At 46.6% G+C, this 13,025-nt stretch overlaps 61 non-coding genes and 9 pseudogenes across 61 annotated transcripts; all 70 read left to right on the plus strand.

Annotated features, from left to right (window-relative positions):
* The first annotated feature begins 16 nt into the window (after positions 1 to 16).
* LOC125565539 lies at positions 17 to 135 on the plus strand. The gene has a single exon (XR_007310551.1). It is a non-coding gene; the product is annotated as a 5S ribosomal RNA (ribosomal RNA).
* Positions 136 to 202: 67 nt separating this feature from the next.
* LOC125566489 lies at positions 203 to 321 on the plus strand. The gene has a single exon (XR_007311498.1). It is a non-coding gene; the product is annotated as a 5S ribosomal RNA (ribosomal RNA).
* Positions 322 to 388: 67 nt separating this feature from the next.
* On the plus strand, positions 389 to 507 carry LOC125565275. Its single transcript, XR_007310290.1, has one exon. It is a non-coding gene; the product is annotated as a 5S ribosomal RNA (ribosomal RNA).
* Positions 508 to 574: 67 nt separating this feature from the next.
* Positions 575 to 693, plus strand: LOC125566833 (annotated as a pseudogene).
* A 67-nt stretch (positions 694 to 760) lies between these two features.
* On the plus strand, positions 761 to 879 carry LOC125566435. Its single transcript, XR_007311443.1, has one exon. It is a non-coding gene; the product is annotated as a 5S ribosomal RNA (ribosomal RNA).
* Positions 880 to 946: 67 nt separating this feature from the next.
* Positions 947 to 1,065, plus strand: LOC125564086. Its single transcript, XR_007309105.1, has one exon. It is a non-coding gene; the product is annotated as a 5S ribosomal RNA (ribosomal RNA).
* A 67-nt stretch (positions 1,066 to 1,132) lies between these two features.
* Positions 1,133 to 1,251, plus strand: LOC125566095. The gene has a single exon (XR_007311102.1). It is a non-coding gene; the product is annotated as a 5S ribosomal RNA (ribosomal RNA).
* A 67-nt stretch (positions 1,252 to 1,318) lies between these two features.
* LOC125565838 lies at positions 1,319 to 1,437 on the plus strand. The gene has a single exon (XR_007310847.1). It is a non-coding gene; the product is annotated as a 5S ribosomal RNA (ribosomal RNA).
* Positions 1,438 to 1,504: 67 nt separating this feature from the next.
* On the plus strand, positions 1,505 to 1,623 carry LOC125564411. The gene has a single exon (XR_007309429.1). It is a non-coding gene; the product is annotated as a 5S ribosomal RNA (ribosomal RNA).
* Positions 1,624 to 1,690: 67 nt separating this feature from the next.
* Positions 1,691 to 1,809, plus strand: LOC125565993. The gene has a single exon (XR_007311001.1). It is a non-coding gene; the product is annotated as a 5S ribosomal RNA (ribosomal RNA).
* Positions 1,810 to 1,876: 67 nt separating this feature from the next.
* On the plus strand, positions 1,877 to 1,995 carry LOC125563382. Its single transcript, XR_007308400.1, has one exon. It is a non-coding gene; the product is annotated as a 5S ribosomal RNA (ribosomal RNA).
* A 67-nt stretch (positions 1,996 to 2,062) lies between these two features.
* Positions 2,063 to 2,181, plus strand: LOC125563692. Its single transcript, XR_007308712.1, has one exon. It is a non-coding gene; the product is annotated as a 5S ribosomal RNA (ribosomal RNA).
* Positions 2,182 to 2,248: 67 nt separating this feature from the next.
* On the plus strand, positions 2,249 to 2,367 carry LOC125563693. Its single transcript, XR_007308713.1, has one exon. It is a non-coding gene; the product is annotated as a 5S ribosomal RNA (ribosomal RNA).
* A 67-nt stretch (positions 2,368 to 2,434) lies between these two features.
* LOC125565533 lies at positions 2,435 to 2,553 on the plus strand. The gene has a single exon (XR_007310545.1). It is a non-coding gene; the product is annotated as a 5S ribosomal RNA (ribosomal RNA).
* A 67-nt stretch (positions 2,554 to 2,620) lies between these two features.
* LOC125563383 lies at positions 2,621 to 2,739 on the plus strand. Its single transcript, XR_007308401.1, has one exon. It is a non-coding gene; the product is annotated as a 5S ribosomal RNA (ribosomal RNA).
* A 67-nt stretch (positions 2,740 to 2,806) lies between these two features.
* Positions 2,807 to 2,925, plus strand: LOC125563384. The gene has a single exon (XR_007308402.1). It is a non-coding gene; the product is annotated as a 5S ribosomal RNA (ribosomal RNA).
* A 67-nt stretch (positions 2,926 to 2,992) lies between these two features.
* Positions 2,993 to 3,111, plus strand: LOC125563859. The gene has a single exon (XR_007308878.1). It is a non-coding gene; the product is annotated as a 5S ribosomal RNA (ribosomal RNA).
* A 67-nt stretch (positions 3,112 to 3,178) lies between these two features.
* On the plus strand, positions 3,179 to 3,297 carry LOC125564661. The gene has a single exon (XR_007309680.1). It is a non-coding gene; the product is annotated as a 5S ribosomal RNA (ribosomal RNA).
* Positions 3,298 to 3,364: 67 nt separating this feature from the next.
* On the plus strand, positions 3,365 to 3,483 carry LOC125567002 (annotated as a pseudogene).
* Positions 3,484 to 3,550: 67 nt separating this feature from the next.
* Positions 3,551 to 3,669, plus strand: LOC125567003 (annotated as a pseudogene).
* A 67-nt stretch (positions 3,670 to 3,736) lies between these two features.
* Positions 3,737 to 3,855, plus strand: LOC125563681. The gene has a single exon (XR_007308701.1). It is a non-coding gene; the product is annotated as a 5S ribosomal RNA (ribosomal RNA).
* Positions 3,856 to 3,922: 67 nt separating this feature from the next.
* On the plus strand, positions 3,923 to 4,041 carry LOC125563940. The gene has a single exon (XR_007308959.1). It is a non-coding gene; the product is annotated as a 5S ribosomal RNA (ribosomal RNA).
* Positions 4,042 to 4,108: 67 nt separating this feature from the next.
* Positions 4,109 to 4,227, plus strand: LOC125566076. Its single transcript, XR_007311083.1, has one exon. It is a non-coding gene; the product is annotated as a 5S ribosomal RNA (ribosomal RNA).
* Positions 4,228 to 4,294: 67 nt separating this feature from the next.
* Positions 4,295 to 4,413, plus strand: LOC125566686 (annotated as a pseudogene).
* A 67-nt stretch (positions 4,414 to 4,480) lies between these two features.
* LOC125565544 lies at positions 4,481 to 4,599 on the plus strand. Its single transcript, XR_007310556.1, has one exon. It is a non-coding gene; the product is annotated as a 5S ribosomal RNA (ribosomal RNA).
* A 67-nt stretch (positions 4,600 to 4,666) lies between these two features.
* LOC125563549 lies at positions 4,667 to 4,785 on the plus strand. The gene has a single exon (XR_007308568.1). It is a non-coding gene; the product is annotated as a 5S ribosomal RNA (ribosomal RNA).
* A 67-nt stretch (positions 4,786 to 4,852) lies between these two features.
* Positions 4,853 to 4,971, plus strand: LOC125566306. Its single transcript, XR_007311313.1, has one exon. It is a non-coding gene; the product is annotated as a 5S ribosomal RNA (ribosomal RNA).
* A 67-nt stretch (positions 4,972 to 5,038) lies between these two features.
* LOC125563385 lies at positions 5,039 to 5,157 on the plus strand. The gene has a single exon (XR_007308403.1). It is a non-coding gene; the product is annotated as a 5S ribosomal RNA (ribosomal RNA).
* Positions 5,158 to 5,224: 67 nt separating this feature from the next.
* On the plus strand, positions 5,225 to 5,343 carry LOC125564412. The gene has a single exon (XR_007309430.1). It is a non-coding gene; the product is annotated as a 5S ribosomal RNA (ribosomal RNA).
* Positions 5,344 to 5,410: 67 nt separating this feature from the next.
* Positions 5,411 to 5,529, plus strand: LOC125566347. Its single transcript, XR_007311354.1, has one exon. It is a non-coding gene; the product is annotated as a 5S ribosomal RNA (ribosomal RNA).
* A 67-nt stretch (positions 5,530 to 5,596) lies between these two features.
* LOC125564321 lies at positions 5,597 to 5,715 on the plus strand. The gene has a single exon (XR_007309341.1). It is a non-coding gene; the product is annotated as a 5S ribosomal RNA (ribosomal RNA).
* Positions 5,716 to 5,782: 67 nt separating this feature from the next.
* LOC125564108 lies at positions 5,783 to 5,901 on the plus strand. The gene has a single exon (XR_007309127.1). It is a non-coding gene; the product is annotated as a 5S ribosomal RNA (ribosomal RNA).
* A 67-nt stretch (positions 5,902 to 5,968) lies between these two features.
* Positions 5,969 to 6,087, plus strand: LOC125565038. The gene has a single exon (XR_007310056.1). It is a non-coding gene; the product is annotated as a 5S ribosomal RNA (ribosomal RNA).
* Positions 6,088 to 6,154: 67 nt separating this feature from the next.
* Positions 6,155 to 6,273, plus strand: LOC125565934. The gene has a single exon (XR_007310942.1). It is a non-coding gene; the product is annotated as a 5S ribosomal RNA (ribosomal RNA).
* A 67-nt stretch (positions 6,274 to 6,340) lies between these two features.
* LOC125564623 lies at positions 6,341 to 6,459 on the plus strand. Its single transcript, XR_007309642.1, has one exon. It is a non-coding gene; the product is annotated as a 5S ribosomal RNA (ribosomal RNA).
* A 67-nt stretch (positions 6,460 to 6,526) lies between these two features.
* On the plus strand, positions 6,527 to 6,645 carry LOC125564277. Its single transcript, XR_007309297.1, has one exon. It is a non-coding gene; the product is annotated as a 5S ribosomal RNA (ribosomal RNA).
* Positions 6,646 to 6,712: 67 nt separating this feature from the next.
* On the plus strand, positions 6,713 to 6,831 carry LOC125565925. The gene has a single exon (XR_007310933.1). It is a non-coding gene; the product is annotated as a 5S ribosomal RNA (ribosomal RNA).
* Positions 6,832 to 6,898: 67 nt separating this feature from the next.
* LOC125566946 lies at positions 6,899 to 7,017 on the plus strand (annotated as a pseudogene).
* Positions 7,018 to 7,084: 67 nt separating this feature from the next.
* On the plus strand, positions 7,085 to 7,203 carry LOC125565555. The gene has a single exon (XR_007310567.1). It is a non-coding gene; the product is annotated as a 5S ribosomal RNA (ribosomal RNA).
* A 67-nt stretch (positions 7,204 to 7,270) lies between these two features.
* LOC125564663 lies at positions 7,271 to 7,389 on the plus strand. The gene has a single exon (XR_007309682.1). It is a non-coding gene; the product is annotated as a 5S ribosomal RNA (ribosomal RNA).
* A 67-nt stretch (positions 7,390 to 7,456) lies between these two features.
* LOC125566820 lies at positions 7,457 to 7,575 on the plus strand (annotated as a pseudogene).
* Positions 7,576 to 7,642: 67 nt separating this feature from the next.
* On the plus strand, positions 7,643 to 7,761 carry LOC125563682. The gene has a single exon (XR_007308702.1). It is a non-coding gene; the product is annotated as a 5S ribosomal RNA (ribosomal RNA).
* Positions 7,762 to 7,828: 67 nt separating this feature from the next.
* LOC125563941 lies at positions 7,829 to 7,947 on the plus strand. The gene has a single exon (XR_007308960.1). It is a non-coding gene; the product is annotated as a 5S ribosomal RNA (ribosomal RNA).
* Positions 7,948 to 8,014: 67 nt separating this feature from the next.
* Positions 8,015 to 8,133, plus strand: LOC125566077. The gene has a single exon (XR_007311084.1). It is a non-coding gene; the product is annotated as a 5S ribosomal RNA (ribosomal RNA).
* A 67-nt stretch (positions 8,134 to 8,200) lies between these two features.
* Positions 8,201 to 8,319, plus strand: LOC125566687 (annotated as a pseudogene).
* Positions 8,320 to 8,386: 67 nt separating this feature from the next.
* Positions 8,387 to 8,505, plus strand: LOC125565566. The gene has a single exon (XR_007310578.1). It is a non-coding gene; the product is annotated as a 5S ribosomal RNA (ribosomal RNA).
* Positions 8,506 to 8,572: 67 nt separating this feature from the next.
* Positions 8,573 to 8,691, plus strand: LOC125563550. The gene has a single exon (XR_007308569.1). It is a non-coding gene; the product is annotated as a 5S ribosomal RNA (ribosomal RNA).
* Positions 8,692 to 8,758: 67 nt separating this feature from the next.
* On the plus strand, positions 8,759 to 8,877 carry LOC125566216. Its single transcript, XR_007311223.1, has one exon. It is a non-coding gene; the product is annotated as a 5S ribosomal RNA (ribosomal RNA).
* A 67-nt stretch (positions 8,878 to 8,944) lies between these two features.
* LOC125564316 lies at positions 8,945 to 9,063 on the plus strand. Its single transcript, XR_007309335.1, has one exon. It is a non-coding gene; the product is annotated as a 5S ribosomal RNA (ribosomal RNA).
* A 67-nt stretch (positions 9,064 to 9,130) lies between these two features.
* LOC125563386 lies at positions 9,131 to 9,249 on the plus strand. The gene has a single exon (XR_007308404.1). It is a non-coding gene; the product is annotated as a 5S ribosomal RNA (ribosomal RNA).
* A 67-nt stretch (positions 9,250 to 9,316) lies between these two features.
* Positions 9,317 to 9,435, plus strand: LOC125564831. The gene has a single exon (XR_007309849.1). It is a non-coding gene; the product is annotated as a 5S ribosomal RNA (ribosomal RNA).
* A 67-nt stretch (positions 9,436 to 9,502) lies between these two features.
* On the plus strand, positions 9,503 to 9,621 carry LOC125564539. The gene has a single exon (XR_007309558.1). It is a non-coding gene; the product is annotated as a 5S ribosomal RNA (ribosomal RNA).
* A 67-nt stretch (positions 9,622 to 9,688) lies between these two features.
* Positions 9,689 to 9,807, plus strand: LOC125566911 (annotated as a pseudogene).
* A 67-nt stretch (positions 9,808 to 9,874) lies between these two features.
* Positions 9,875 to 9,993, plus strand: LOC125565577. Its single transcript, XR_007310589.1, has one exon. It is a non-coding gene; the product is annotated as a 5S ribosomal RNA (ribosomal RNA).
* A 67-nt stretch (positions 9,994 to 10,060) lies between these two features.
* LOC125566061 lies at positions 10,061 to 10,179 on the plus strand. Its single transcript, XR_007311068.1, has one exon. It is a non-coding gene; the product is annotated as a 5S ribosomal RNA (ribosomal RNA).
* A 67-nt stretch (positions 10,180 to 10,246) lies between these two features.
* LOC125566751 lies at positions 10,247 to 10,365 on the plus strand (annotated as a pseudogene).
* Positions 10,366 to 10,432: 67 nt separating this feature from the next.
* LOC125565187 lies at positions 10,433 to 10,551 on the plus strand. Its single transcript, XR_007310203.1, has one exon. It is a non-coding gene; the product is annotated as a 5S ribosomal RNA (ribosomal RNA).
* Positions 10,552 to 10,618: 67 nt separating this feature from the next.
* Positions 10,619 to 10,737, plus strand: LOC125564413. Its single transcript, XR_007309431.1, has one exon. It is a non-coding gene; the product is annotated as a 5S ribosomal RNA (ribosomal RNA).
* Positions 10,738 to 10,804: 67 nt separating this feature from the next.
* Positions 10,805 to 10,923, plus strand: LOC125566251. Its single transcript, XR_007311258.1, has one exon. It is a non-coding gene; the product is annotated as a 5S ribosomal RNA (ribosomal RNA).
* Positions 10,924 to 10,990: 67 nt separating this feature from the next.
* LOC125565588 lies at positions 10,991 to 11,109 on the plus strand. Its single transcript, XR_007310600.1, has one exon. It is a non-coding gene; the product is annotated as a 5S ribosomal RNA (ribosomal RNA).
* A 67-nt stretch (positions 11,110 to 11,176) lies between these two features.
* Positions 11,177 to 11,295, plus strand: LOC125564633. Its single transcript, XR_007309652.1, has one exon. It is a non-coding gene; the product is annotated as a 5S ribosomal RNA (ribosomal RNA).
* Positions 11,296 to 11,362: 67 nt separating this feature from the next.
* Positions 11,363 to 11,481, plus strand: LOC125565540. Its single transcript, XR_007310552.1, has one exon. It is a non-coding gene; the product is annotated as a 5S ribosomal RNA (ribosomal RNA).
* A 67-nt stretch (positions 11,482 to 11,548) lies between these two features.
* Positions 11,549 to 11,667, plus strand: LOC125565599. The gene has a single exon (XR_007310611.1). It is a non-coding gene; the product is annotated as a 5S ribosomal RNA (ribosomal RNA).
* Positions 11,668 to 11,734: 67 nt separating this feature from the next.
* Positions 11,735 to 11,853, plus strand: LOC125563577. The gene has a single exon (XR_007308596.1). It is a non-coding gene; the product is annotated as a 5S ribosomal RNA (ribosomal RNA).
* A 67-nt stretch (positions 11,854 to 11,920) lies between these two features.
* On the plus strand, positions 11,921 to 12,039 carry LOC125566026. The gene has a single exon (XR_007311034.1). It is a non-coding gene; the product is annotated as a 5S ribosomal RNA (ribosomal RNA).
* Positions 12,040 to 12,106: 67 nt separating this feature from the next.
* On the plus strand, positions 12,107 to 12,225 carry LOC125564726. Its single transcript, XR_007309745.1, has one exon. It is a non-coding gene; the product is annotated as a 5S ribosomal RNA (ribosomal RNA).
* Positions 12,226 to 12,292: 67 nt separating this feature from the next.
* LOC125564414 lies at positions 12,293 to 12,411 on the plus strand. Its single transcript, XR_007309432.1, has one exon. It is a non-coding gene; the product is annotated as a 5S ribosomal RNA (ribosomal RNA).
* Positions 12,412 to 12,478: 67 nt separating this feature from the next.
* Positions 12,479 to 12,597, plus strand: LOC125565881. Its single transcript, XR_007310890.1, has one exon. It is a non-coding gene; the product is annotated as a 5S ribosomal RNA (ribosomal RNA).
* A 67-nt stretch (positions 12,598 to 12,664) lies between these two features.
* Positions 12,665 to 12,783, plus strand: LOC125565188. Its single transcript, XR_007310204.1, has one exon. It is a non-coding gene; the product is annotated as a 5S ribosomal RNA (ribosomal RNA).
* A 67-nt stretch (positions 12,784 to 12,850) lies between these two features.
* LOC125564415 lies at positions 12,851 to 12,969 on the plus strand. The gene has a single exon (XR_007309433.1). It is a non-coding gene; the product is annotated as a 5S ribosomal RNA (ribosomal RNA).
* Positions 12,970 to 13,025: the final 56 nt, after the last annotated feature.

A 13,025-nucleotide genomic window follows, 5' to 3' on the forward strand; every position in this document is an offset into this window, starting at 1 on the left:
CTTACACAGTTCTATCGTCTACGGCCATACCACTTAGAAAGCACCGGTTCTCGTCCGATCACCGAAGTTAAGCTCAGTAGGGCGCGGTAAGTACTTGGATGGGTGACCGCTTCGGAATACCGTGTGCTGTAGGCATTTCCTTTTTGTCATCGAAGTACTCACAGGACTGTTATATAATATATATTTCTTACACAGTTCTATCGTCTACGGCCATACCACTTAGAAAGCACCGGTTCTCGTCCCATCACCGAAGTTAAGCTCAGTAGGGCGCGGTAAGTACTTGGATGGGTGACCGCTTCGGAATACCGTGTGCTGTAGGCATTTCCTTTTTGTTACAAAAGTGCTCACAGGACTGTTATATAAAATCTATTTCTTACACAGTTCTGTCGTCTACGGCCATACCACTGAGAAAGCACCGGTTCTCTACCGATCACCGTAGTTAAGCTCAGTAGGGCACGGTTAGTACTTGGATGGGTGACCGCCTGCGAATACCGTGTGCTGTAGGCATTTCCTTTTTGTTATCGAGGTACTCACAGGACTGTTATATAATAGATAGATCTTAAACAGTTCTGTCGTCTACGAACATACCACTGAGAAAGCACCGGTTCTCGTCCGATCACCGAATTTAAGCTCAGTATTGCGCGGTTAGTACTTGGATGGGTGACCGCCTGGGAATACCGTGTGCTGTAGGCATTTCATTTTTGTCATCGAAGTACTCACAGGACTGTTATATAATAGATAGATCTTACACAGTTCTATCGTCTACGGCCATACCACTTAGAAAGCACCGGTTCTCGTCCCATCACCGAAGTTAAGCTCAGTAGGGCACGGTAAGTACTTGGATGGGTGACCGCTTCGGAATACCGTGTGCTGTAGGCATTTCCTTTTTGTCATCGAAGTACTCACAGGACTGTTATATAATAGATAGATCTTACACAGTTCTATCGTCTACGGCCATACCACTTAGAAAGCACCGGTTCTCGTCCGATCACCGAAGTTAAGCTCAGTAGGGCGCGGTTAGTACTTGGATGGGTGACCGCCTGGGAATACCGTGTGCTGTAGGCATTTCCATTTTGTCATCGAAGTACTCACAGGACTGTTATATAATAGATAGGTCTTACACAGTTCTATCGTCTACGGCCATACCACTTAGAAAGCACCGGTTCTCGTCCGATCACCGAAGTTAAGCTCAGTAGGGCGCGGTAAGTACTTGGATGGGTGACCGCTTCGAAATACCGTGTGCTGTAGGCATTTCCTTTTTCTTACCAAAGAACTCACAGGACTGTTATATAAAATCTATTTCTTACACAGTTCTGTCGTCTACGGCCATACCACTGAGAAAGCACCGGTTCTCGTCCGATCACCGTAGTTAAGCTCATTAGGGCACGGTTAGTACTTGGATGGGTGACCGCCTGAGAATACCGTGTGCTGTAATCATTTTCTTTTTGTTATCGTGGTACTCACAGGACTGTTATATAATAGATAGATCTTAAACAGTTCTGTCGTCTACGGCCATACCACTGAGAAAGCACCGGTTCTCGTCCGATCACCGAAGTTAAGCTCAGTAGGGCGCGGTAAGTACTTGGATGGGTGACCGCTTCGGAATACCGTGTGCTGTAGGCATTTCCTTTTTGTTACCGAAGTACTCACAGGACTGTTATATAAAATCTATTTCTTACACAGTTCTGTCGTCTACGGCCATACCACTGAGAAAGCACCGGTTCCCGTCCGATTACCGAAGTTAAGCTCATTAGGGCACGGTTAGTACTTGGACGGGTGACCGCCTGGAAATACCGTGTGCTGTAGGCATATCCTTTTTGTTACCGAAGTACTCACAGGACTGTTATATAAAATCTATTTCTTACACAGTTCTGTCGTCTACGGCCATACCACTGAGAAAGCACCGGTTCTCGTCCGATCACCGTAGTTAAGCTCAGTAGGGCACGGTTAGTACTTGGATGGGTGACCGCCTGGGAATACCGTGTGCTGTAGGCATTTCCTTTTTGTTATCGAGGTACTCACAGGACTGTTATATAATAGATAGATATTAAACAGTTCTCTCGTCTACGGCCATACCACTGAGAAAGCACCGGTTCTCGTCCGATCACCAAAGTTAAGCTCAGTAGGGCGCGGTTAGTACTTGGATGGGTGACCGCCTGGGAATACCGTGTGCTGTAGGCATTTACTTTTTGTTTTCGAAGTACTAACAGGACTGTTATATAATAGATAGATCTTACACAGTTCTATCGTCTACGGCCATACCACTGAGAAAGCACCGGTTCTCGTCCGATCACCAAAGTTAAGCTCAGTAGGGCGCGGTTAGTACTTGGATGGGTGACCGCCTGGGAATACCGTGTGCTGTAGGCATTTCCTTTTTGTCATCGAAGTACTCACAGGACTGTTATATAATATATATTTCTTACACAGTTCTGTCGTCTACGGCCATACCACTGAGAAAGCACCGGTTCTCGTCCGATCACCGAAGTTAAGCTCAGTAGGGCGCGGTTAGTACTTGGATGGGTGACCGCCTGGGAATACCGTGTGCTGTAGGCATTTCCTTTTTGTCATCGAAGTACTCACAGGACTGTTATATAATAGATAGATCTTACACAGTTCTGTCGTCTACGGCCATACCACTGAGAAAGCACCGGTTCTCGTCCGATCACCGTAGTTAAGCTCAGTAGGGCACGGTTAGTACTTGGATGGGTGACCGCCTGGGAATACCGTGTGCTGTAGGCATTTCCTTTTTGTTATCGAGGTACTCACAGGACTGTTATATAATAGATAGATATTAAACAGTTCTCTCGTCTACGGCCATACCACTGAGAAAGCACCGGTTCTCGTCCGATCACCGTAGTTAAGCTCAGTAGGGCACGGTTAGTACTTGGATGGGTGACCGCCTGGGAATACCGTGTGCTGTAGGCATTTCCTTTTTGTTATCGAGGTACTCACAGGACTGTTATATAATAGATAGATCTTAAACAGTTCTGTCGTCTACGACCATACCACTGAGAAAGCACCGGTTCTCGTCCGATCACCGAAGTTAAGCTCAGTAGGGCGCGGTTAGTACTTGGATGGGTGACCGCCTGGGAATACCGTGTGCTGTAGGCATTTCCTTTTTGTCATCGAAGTACTCACAGGACTGTTAGATAATAGATAGATCTTACACAGTTCTATCGTCTACGGCCATACCACTTAGAAAGCACCGGTTCTCGTCCGATCACCGAAGTTAAGCTCAGTAGGGCGCGGTAAGTACTTGGATGGGTGACCGCATGGGAATACCGTGTGCTGTAGGCATTTCCTTTTTGTCATCGAAGTACTCACAGGACTGTTATATAATAGATAGATCTTACACAGTTCTATCGTTTACGGCCATATCACTGAGAAAGCACCAGTTCTCGTCCGATCACAGAACTTAAAGTCAGTAGGGCACGGTTAGTAGTTGGACGGGTGACCGCCTGGGAATACCGTGTGCTGTAGGCATTTCCTTTTTGTTATCGAGGTACTCACAGGACTGTTATATAATAGATAGATCTTACACAGTTCTATCGTTTACGGCCATATCACTGAGAAAGCACCAGTTCTCGTCCGATCACAGAACTTAAAGTCAGTAGGGCACGGTTAGTAGTTGGACGGGTGACCGCCTGGGAATACCGTGTGCTGTAGGCATTTCCTTTTTGTTATCGAGGTACTCACAGGACTGTTATATAATAGATAGATCTTAAACAGTTCTATCGTCTACGGCCATACCACTGAGAAAGCACCGGTTCTCGTCCGATCACCGAAGTTAAGCTCAGTAGGGCGCGGTTAGTACTTGGATGGGTGACCGCCTGGGAATACCGTGTGCTGTTGGCATTTACTTTTTGTTTTCGAAGTACTAACAGGACTGTTATATAATAGATAGATCTTACACAGTTCTATCGTCTACGGCCATACCACTGAAAAAGCACCGGTTCTCGTCCGATCACCGAAGTTAAGCTCAGTAGGGCGCGGTTAGTACTTGGATGGGTGACCGCCTGGGAATACCGTGTGCTGTAGGCATTTCCTTTTTGTCATCGAAGTACTCACAGGACTGTTATATAATATATATTTCTTACACAGTTCTGTCGTCTACGGCCATACCACTGAGAAAGCACCGGTTCTCGTCCGATCACCGAATTTAAGCTCAGTAGGGCGCGGTAAGTACTTGGATGGGTGACCGCTTCGGAATACCGTGTGCTGTTGGCATTTCCTTTTTGTTATCGAGGTACTGACAGTACTGTTATATAATAGATAGATGTTACACAGTTCTATCGTTTACGGCCATACCACTGAGAAAGCACCAGTTCTCGTCCGATCACAGAACTTAAAGTCAGTAGGGCACGGTTAGTACTTGGACGGGTGACCGCCTGGGAATACCGTGTGCTGTAGGCATTTCCTTTTTGTTATCGAGGTACTCACAGGACTGTTATATAATAGATAGATCTTTAACTGTTCTAACGTCTACGGCCATACCACTGAGAAAGCACCGGTTCTCGTCCGATCACCGAAGTTAAGCTCAGTAGGGCGCGGTTAGTACTTGGATGGGTGACCGCCTGGGAATACCGTGTGCTGTAGGCATTTCCTTTTTGTCATCGAAGTACTCACGGGACTGTTATATAATATATATTTCTTACACAGTTCTGTCGTCTACGGCAATACCACTGAGAAAGCACCGGTTCTCGTCCGATCACCGAAGTTAAGCTCAGTAGGGCGCGGTTAGTACTTGGATGGGTGACCGCCTGGGAATACCGTGTGCTGTAGGCATTTCCTTTTTGTCATCGAAGTACTCACAGGACTGTTATATAATAGATAGATCTTACACAGTTCTATCGTCTACGGCCATACCACTTAGAAAGCACCGGTTCTCGTCCGATCACCGAAGTTAAGCTCAGTAGGGCGCGGTAAGTACTTGGATGTGTGACCGCTTCGGAATACCGTGTGCTGTAGGCATTTCCTTTTTCTTACCAAAGTACTCACAGGACTGTTATATAAAATCTATTTCTTACACAGTTCTGTCGTCTACGGCCATACCACTGAGAAAGCACCGGTTCTCGTCCGATCACCGTAGTTAAGCTCAGTAGGGCACGGTTAGTACTTGGATGGGTGACCGCCTGGGAATACCGTGTGCTGTAGGCATTTCCTTTTTGTTATCGTGGTACTCACAGGACTGTTATATAATAGATAGATCTTAAACAGTTCTGTCGTCTACGGCCATACCACTGAGAAAGCACCGGTTCTCGTCCGATCACCGAAGTTAAGCTCAGTAGGGCGCGGTAAGTACTTGGATGGGTGACCGCTTCGGAATACCGTGTGCTGTAGGCATTTCCTTTTTGTTACCGAAGTACTCACAGGAGTGTTATATAAAATCTATTTCTTACACAGTTCTGTCGTCTACGGCCATACCACTGAGAAAGCACCGGTTCTCGTCCGATTACCGTAGTTAAGCTCATTAGGGCACGGTTAGTACTTGGACGGGTGACCGCCTGGAAATACCGTGTGCTGTAGGCATTTCCTTTTTGTTAACGAAGTACTCACAGGACTGTTATATAAAATCTATTTCTTACACAGTTCTGTCGTCTACGGCCATACCACTGAGAAAGCACCGGTTCTCGTCCGATCACCGTAGTTAAGCTCAGTAGGGCACGGTTAGTACTTGGATGGGTGACCGCTTCGGAATACCGTGTGCTGTAGGCATTTCCTTTTTGTTACCGAAGTACTCACAGGACTGTTATATCAAATCTATTTCTTACACAGTTCTGTCGTCTACGGCCATACCACTGAGAAAGCACCGGTTCTCGTCCGATCACCGTAGTTAAGCTCAGTAGGGCACGGTTAGTACTTGGACGGGTGACCGCCTGGGAATACCGTGTGCTGTAGGCATTTCCTTTTTGTTATCGAGGTACTCACAGGACTGTTATATAATAGATAGATCTTAAACAGTTCTATCGTCTACGGCCATACCACTGAGAAAGCACCGGTTCTCGTCCGATCACCAAAGTTAAGCTCAGTAGGGCGCGGTTAGTACTTGGATGGGTGACCACCTGGTAATACCGTGTGCTGTAGGCATTTACTTTTTGTTTTCGAAGTACTAACAGGACTGTTATATAATAGATAGATCTTACACAGTTCTATCGTCTACGGCTATACCACTGAGAAAGCACCGATTCTCGTCCAATCACCGAAGTTAAGCTCAGTAGGGCGCGGTTAGTACTTGGATGGGTGACCGCCTGGGAATACCGTGTGCTGTAGGCATTTCCTTTTTGTCATCGAAGTATTCACAGGACTGTTATATAATATATATTTCTTACACAGTTCTGTCGTCTACGGCCATACCACTGAGAAAGCACCGGTTCTCGTCCGATCACCGAAGTTAAGCTCAGTAGGGCACGGTTAGTACTTGGATGGGTGACCGCCTGGGAATACCGTGTGCTGTAGGCATTTCCTTTTTGTCATCGAGGTACTCACAGGACTGTTATATAATAGATAGATCTTAAACAGTTCTATCGTCTACGGCCATACCACTGAGAAAGCACCGGTTCTCGTCCGATCACCGAATTTAAGCTCAGTAGGGCGCGGTTAGTACTTGGATGGGTGACCGCCTGGGAATACCGTGTGCTGTAGGCATTTCCTTTTTGTCATCGAAGTACTCACAGGACTGTTATATAATAGATAGATCTTACACAGTTCTATCATCTACGGCCATACCACTTAGAAAGCACCGGTTCTCGTCCGATCACCGAAGTTAAGCTCAGTAGGGCGCGGTAAGTACTTGGATGGGTGACCACTTCGGAATACCGTGTGCTGTAGGCATTTCCTTTTTGTTATCGAGGTACTGACAGGACTGTTATATAATAGATAGATGTTACACAGTTCTATCGTTTACGGCCATACCACTGAGAAAGCACCAGTTCTCGTCCGATCACAGAACTTAAAGTCAGTATGGCACGGTTAGTACTTGGACGGGTGACCGCCTGGGAATACCGTGTGCTGTAGGCATTTCCTTTTTGTTATCGAGGTACTCACAGGACTGTTATATAATAGATAGATCTTAAACAGTTCTATCGTCTACGGCCATACCACTGAGAAAGCACCGGTTCTCGTCCGATCACCGAAGTTAAGCTCAGTAGGGCGCGGTTAGTACTTGGATGGGTGACCGCCTGGGAATACCGTGTGCTGTAGGCATTTCCTTTTTGTCATCGAAGTACTCACAGGACTGTTAGATAATAGATAGATCTTACACAGTTCTATCGTCTACGGCCATACCACTTAGAAAGCACCGGTTCTCGTCCGATCACCGAAGTTAAGCTCAGTAGGGCGCGGTAAGTACTTGGATGGGTGACCGCATGGGAATACCGTGTGCTGTAGGCATTTCCTTTTTGTCATCGAAGTACTCACAGGACTGTTATATAATAGATAGATCTTACACAGTTCTATCGTTTACGGCCATACCACTGAGAAAGCACCAGTTCTCGTCCGATCACAGAACTTAAAGTCAGTAGGGCACGGTTAGTAGTTGGACGGGTGACCGCCTGGGAATACCGTGTGCTGTAGGCATTTCCTTTTTGTTATCGAGGTACTCACAGGACTGTTATATAATAGATAGATCTTAAACAGTTCTATCGTCTACGGCCATACCACTGAGAAAGCACCGGTTCTCGTCCGATCACCGAAGTTAAGCTCAGTAGGGCGCGGTTAGTACTTGGATGGGTGACCGCCTGGGAATACCGTGTGCTGTTGGCATTTACTTTTTGTTTTCGAAGTACTAACAGGACTGTTATATAATAGATAGATCTTACACAGTTCTATCGTCTACGGCCATACCACTGAAAAAGCACCGGTTCTCGTCCGATCACCGAAGTTAAGCTCAGTAGGGCGCGGTTAGTACTTGGATGGGTGACCGCCTGGGAATACCGTGTGCTGTAGGCATTTCCTTTTTGTCATCGAAGTACTCACAGGACTGTTATATAATATATATTTCTTACACAGTTCTGTCGTCTACGGCCATACCACTGAGAAAGCACCGGTTCTCGTCCGATCACCGAATTTAAGCTCAGTAGGGCGCGGTAAGTACTTGGATGGGTGACCGCTTCGGAATACCGTGTGCTGTTGGCATTTCCTTTTTGTTATCGAGGTACTGACAGTACTGTTATATAATAGATAGATGTTACACAGTTCTATCGTTTACGGCCATACCACTGAGAAAGCACCAGTTCTCGTCCGATCACAGAACTTAAAGTCAGTAGGGCACGGTTAGTACTTGGACGGGTGACCGCCTGGGAATACCGTGTGCTGTAGGCATTTCCTTTTTGTTATCGAGGTACTCACAGGACTGTTATATAATAGATAGATCTTAAACTGTTCTAACGTCTACGGCCATACCACTGAGAAAGCACCGGTTCTCGTCCGATCACCGAAGTTAAGCTCAGTAGGGCGCGGTTAGTACTTGGATGGGTGACCGCCTGGGAATACCGTGTGCTGTAGGCATTTCCTTTTTGTCATCGAAGTACTCACGGGACTGTTATATAATATATATTTCTTACACAGTTCTGTCGTCTACGGCAATACCACTGAGAAAGCACCGGTTCTCGTCCGATCACCGAAGTTAAGCTCAGTAGGGCGCGGTTAGTACTTGGATGGGTGACCGCCTGGGAATACCGTGTGCTGTAGGCATTTCCTTTTTGTCATCGAAGTACTCACAGGACTGTTATATAATAGATAGATCTTACACAGTTCTATCGTCTACGGCCATACCACTTAGAAAGCACCGGTTCTCGTCCGATCACCGAAGTTAAGCTCAGTAGGGCGCGGTAAGTACTTGGATGGGTGACCGCTTCGGAATACCGTGTGGTGTAGGCATTTCCTTTTTCTTACCAAAGTACTCACAGGACTGTTATATAAAATCTATTTCTTACACAGTTCTGTCGTCTACGGCCATACCACTGAGAAAGCACCGGTTCTCGTCCGATCACCGTAGTTAAGCTCAGTAGGGCACGGTTAGTACTTGGATAGGTGACCGCCTGGGAATACCGTGTGCTGTAGGCATTTCCTTTTTGTTACCAAAGTACTCACAGGACTGTTATATAAAATCTATTTCTTACACAGTTCTGTCGTCTACGGCCATACCACTGAGAAAGCACCGGTTCTCGTCCGATCACCGTAGTTAAGCTCAGTAGGGCACGGTTAGTACTTGGATGGGTGACCGCCTGGGAATACCGTGTGCTGTAGGCATTTCCTTTTTGTTATCGAGGTACTCACAGGACTGTTATATAATAGATAGATCTTAAACAGTTCTGTCGTCTACGACCATACCACTGCGAAAGCACCGGTTCTCGTCCGATCACCGAAGTTAAGCTCAGTAGGGCGCGGTTAGTACTTGGATGGGTGACCGCCTGGGAATACCGTGTGCTGTAGGCATTTCCTTTTTGTCATCGAAGTACTCACAGGACTGTTAGATAATAGATAGATCTTACACAGTTCTATCGTCTACGGCCATACCACTTAGAAAGCACCGGTTCTCGTCCGATCACCGAAGTTAAGCTCAGTAGGGCGCGGTAAGTACTTGGATGGGTGACCGCCTGGGAATACCGTGTGCTGTAGGCATTTCCTTTTTGTCATCGAAGTACTCACAGGACTGTTATATAATAGATAGATCTTACACAGTTCTATCGTTTACGGCCATACCACTGAGAAAGCACCAGTTCTCGTCCGATCACAGAACATAAAGTCAGTAGGACACGGTTAGTACTTGGACGGGTGACCGCCTGGGAATACCGTGTGCTGTAGGCATTTCCTTTTTGTTATCGAGGTACTCACAGGACTGTTATATAATAGATAGATCTTAAACAGTTCTATCGTCTACGGCCATACCACTGAGAAAGCACCGGTTCTCGTCCGATCACCGAAGTTAAGCTCAGTAGGGCGCGGTTAGTACTTGGATGGGTGACCGCCTGGGAATACCGTGTGCTGTAGGCATTTACTTTTTGTTTTCGAAGTACTAACAGGACTGTTATATAATAGATAGATCTTACACAGTTCTATCGTCTACGGCCATACCACTGAAAAAGCACCGGTTCTCGTCCGATCACCGAACTTAAGCTCAGTAGGGCGCGGTTAGTACTTGGATGGGTGACCGCCTGGGTATACCGTGTGCTGTAGGCATTTCCTTTTTGTCATCGAAGTACTCACAGGACTGTTATATAATATATATTTCTTACACAGTTCTGTCGTCTACGGCCATACCACTGAGAAAGCACCGGTTCCCGTCCTATTACCGTAGTTAAGCTCATTAGGGCACGGTTAGTACTTGGACGGGTGACCGCCTGGAAATACCGTGTGCTGTAGGCATTTCCTTTTTGTTACCGAAGTACTCACAGGACTGTTATATAAAATCTATTTCTTACACACTTCTGTCGTCTACGGCCATACCACTGAGAAAGCACCGGTTCTCGTCCGATCACCGTAGTTAAGCTCAGTAGGGCACGGTTAGTACTTGGACGGGTGACCGCCTGGGAATACCGTGTGCTGTACGCATTTCCTTTTTCTTATCGATGTACTCACAGGACTGTTATATAATAGATAGACCTTACACAGTTCTATCGTCTACGGCCATACCACTGAGAAAGCACCGGTTCTCGTCCGATCACCGAAGTTAAGCTCAGTAGGGCGCGGTAAGTACTTGGATGGGTGACCGCTTCGGAATACCGTGTGCTGTAGGCATTTCCTTTTTGTTACCGAAGTACTCACAGGACTGTTATATCAAATCTATTTCTTATACAGTTCTGTCGTCTACGGCCATACCACTGAGAAAGCACCGGTTCTCGTCCGATCACCGTAGTTAAGCTCAGTAGGGCACGGCTAGTACTTGGATTGGTGACCGCCTGGGAATACCGTCTGCTGTAGGCATTTCCTTTTTGTTATCGAGGTACTCACAGGACTGTTATATAATAGATAGATCTTAAACAGTTCTATCGTCTACGGCCATACCACTGAGAAAGCACCGGTTCTCGTCCGATCACCGAAGTTAAGCTCAGTAGGGCGCGGTTAGTACTTGGATGGGTGACCGCCTGGGAATACCGTGTGCTGTAGGCATTTCCTTTTTGTCATCGAAGTACTAACAGGACTGTTATATAATAGATAGATCTTAAACAGTTCTGTCGTCTACGACCATACCACTGAGAAAGCACCGGTTCTCGTCCGATCACCGAAGTTAAGCTCAGTAGGGCGCGGTTAGTACTTGGATGGGTGACCGCCTGCGAATACCGTGTGCTGTAGGCATTTCCTTTTTGTCATCGAAGTACTCACAGGACTGTTATATAATAGATAGATCTTACACAGTTCTATCGTCTACGGCCATACCACTTAGAAAGCACCGGTTCTCGTCCGATCACCGAAGTTAAGCTCAGTAGGGCGCGGTAAGTACTTGGATGGGTGACCGCTTCGGAATACCGTGTGCTGTAGGCATTTCCTTTTTGTTATCGAGGTACTCACAGGACTGTTATATAATAGATAGATCTTAAACTGTTCTAACGTCTACGGCCATACCACTGAGAAAGCACCGGTTCTCGTCCGATCACCGAAGTTAAGCTCAGTAGGGCGCGGTTAGTACTTGGATGGGTGACCGCCTGGGAATACCGTGTGCTGTAGGCATTTACTTTTTGTTTTCGAAGTACTCACAGGACTGTTATATAATATATATTTCTTACACAGTTCTGTCGTCTACGGCCATACCACTGAGAAAGCACCGGTTCTCGTCCGATCACCGAAGTTAAGCTCAGTAGGGCGCGGTTAGTACTTGGATGGGTGACCGCCTGCGAATACCGTGTGCTGTAGGCATTTACTTTTTGTCATCGAAGTACTCACAGGACTGTTATATAATAGATAGATCTTACACAGTTCTATCGTCTACGGCCATACCACTTAGAAAGCACCGGTTCTCGTCCGATCACCGAAGGTAAGCTCAGTAGGGCGCGGTAAGTACTTGGATGGGTGACCGCTTCGGAATACCGTGTGCTGTAGGCATTTCCTTTTACTTACCAAAGTACTCACAGGACTGTTATATAAAATCTATTTCTTACACAGTTCTGTCGTCTACGGCCATACCACTGAGAAAGCACCGGTTCTCGTCCGATCACCGTAGTTAAGCTCATTAGGGCACGGTTAGTACTTGGATGGGTGACCGCCTGAGAATACCGTGTGCTGTAGGCATTTTCTTTTTGTTATCGTGGTACTCACAGGACTGTTATATAATAGATAGATCTTAAACAGTTCTGTCGTCTACGGCCATACCACTGAGAAAGCACCGGTTCTCGTCCGATCACCGAAGTTAAGCTCAGTAGGGCGCGGTAAGTACTTGGATGGGTGACCGCTTCGGAATACCGTGTGCTGTAGGCATTTCCTTTTTGTTACCGAAGTACTCACAGGACTGTTATATAAAATCTATTTCTTACACAGTTCTGTCGTCTACGGCCATACCACTGAGAAAGCACCGGTTCCCGTCCGATTACCGTAGTTAAGCTCATTAGGGCACGGTTAGTACTTGGATGGGTGACCGCCTGGAAATACCGTGTGCTGTAGGCATTTCCTTTTTGTTACCGAAGTACTCACAGGACTGTTATATAAAATCTATTTCTTACACACTTCTGTCGTCTACGGCCATACCACTGAGAAAGCACCGGTTCTCGTCCGATCACCGTAGTTAAGCTCAGTAGGGCACGGTTAGTACTTGGACGGGTGACCGCCTGGGAATACCGTGTGCTGTACGCATTTCCTTTTTCTTATCGATGTACTCACAGGACTGTTATATAATAGATAGACCTTACACAGTTCTATCGTCTACGGCCATACCACTGAGAAAGCACCGGTTCTCGTCCGATCACCGAAGTTAAGCTCAGTAGGGCGCGGTAAGTACTTGGATGGGTGACCGCTTCGGAATACCGTGTGCTGTAGGCATTTCCTTTTTGTTACCGAAGTACTCACAGGACTGTTATATCAAATCTATTTCTTAT

This window comes from Nematostella vectensis, chromosome 5 (genome assembly GCF_932526225.1).
Source record: "Nematostella vectensis chromosome 5, jaNemVect1.1, whole genome shotgun sequence".
In the NCBI taxonomy this organism is placed as follows: Eukaryota; Metazoa; Cnidaria; class Anthozoa; order Actiniaria; family Edwardsiidae; genus Nematostella; species Nematostella vectensis.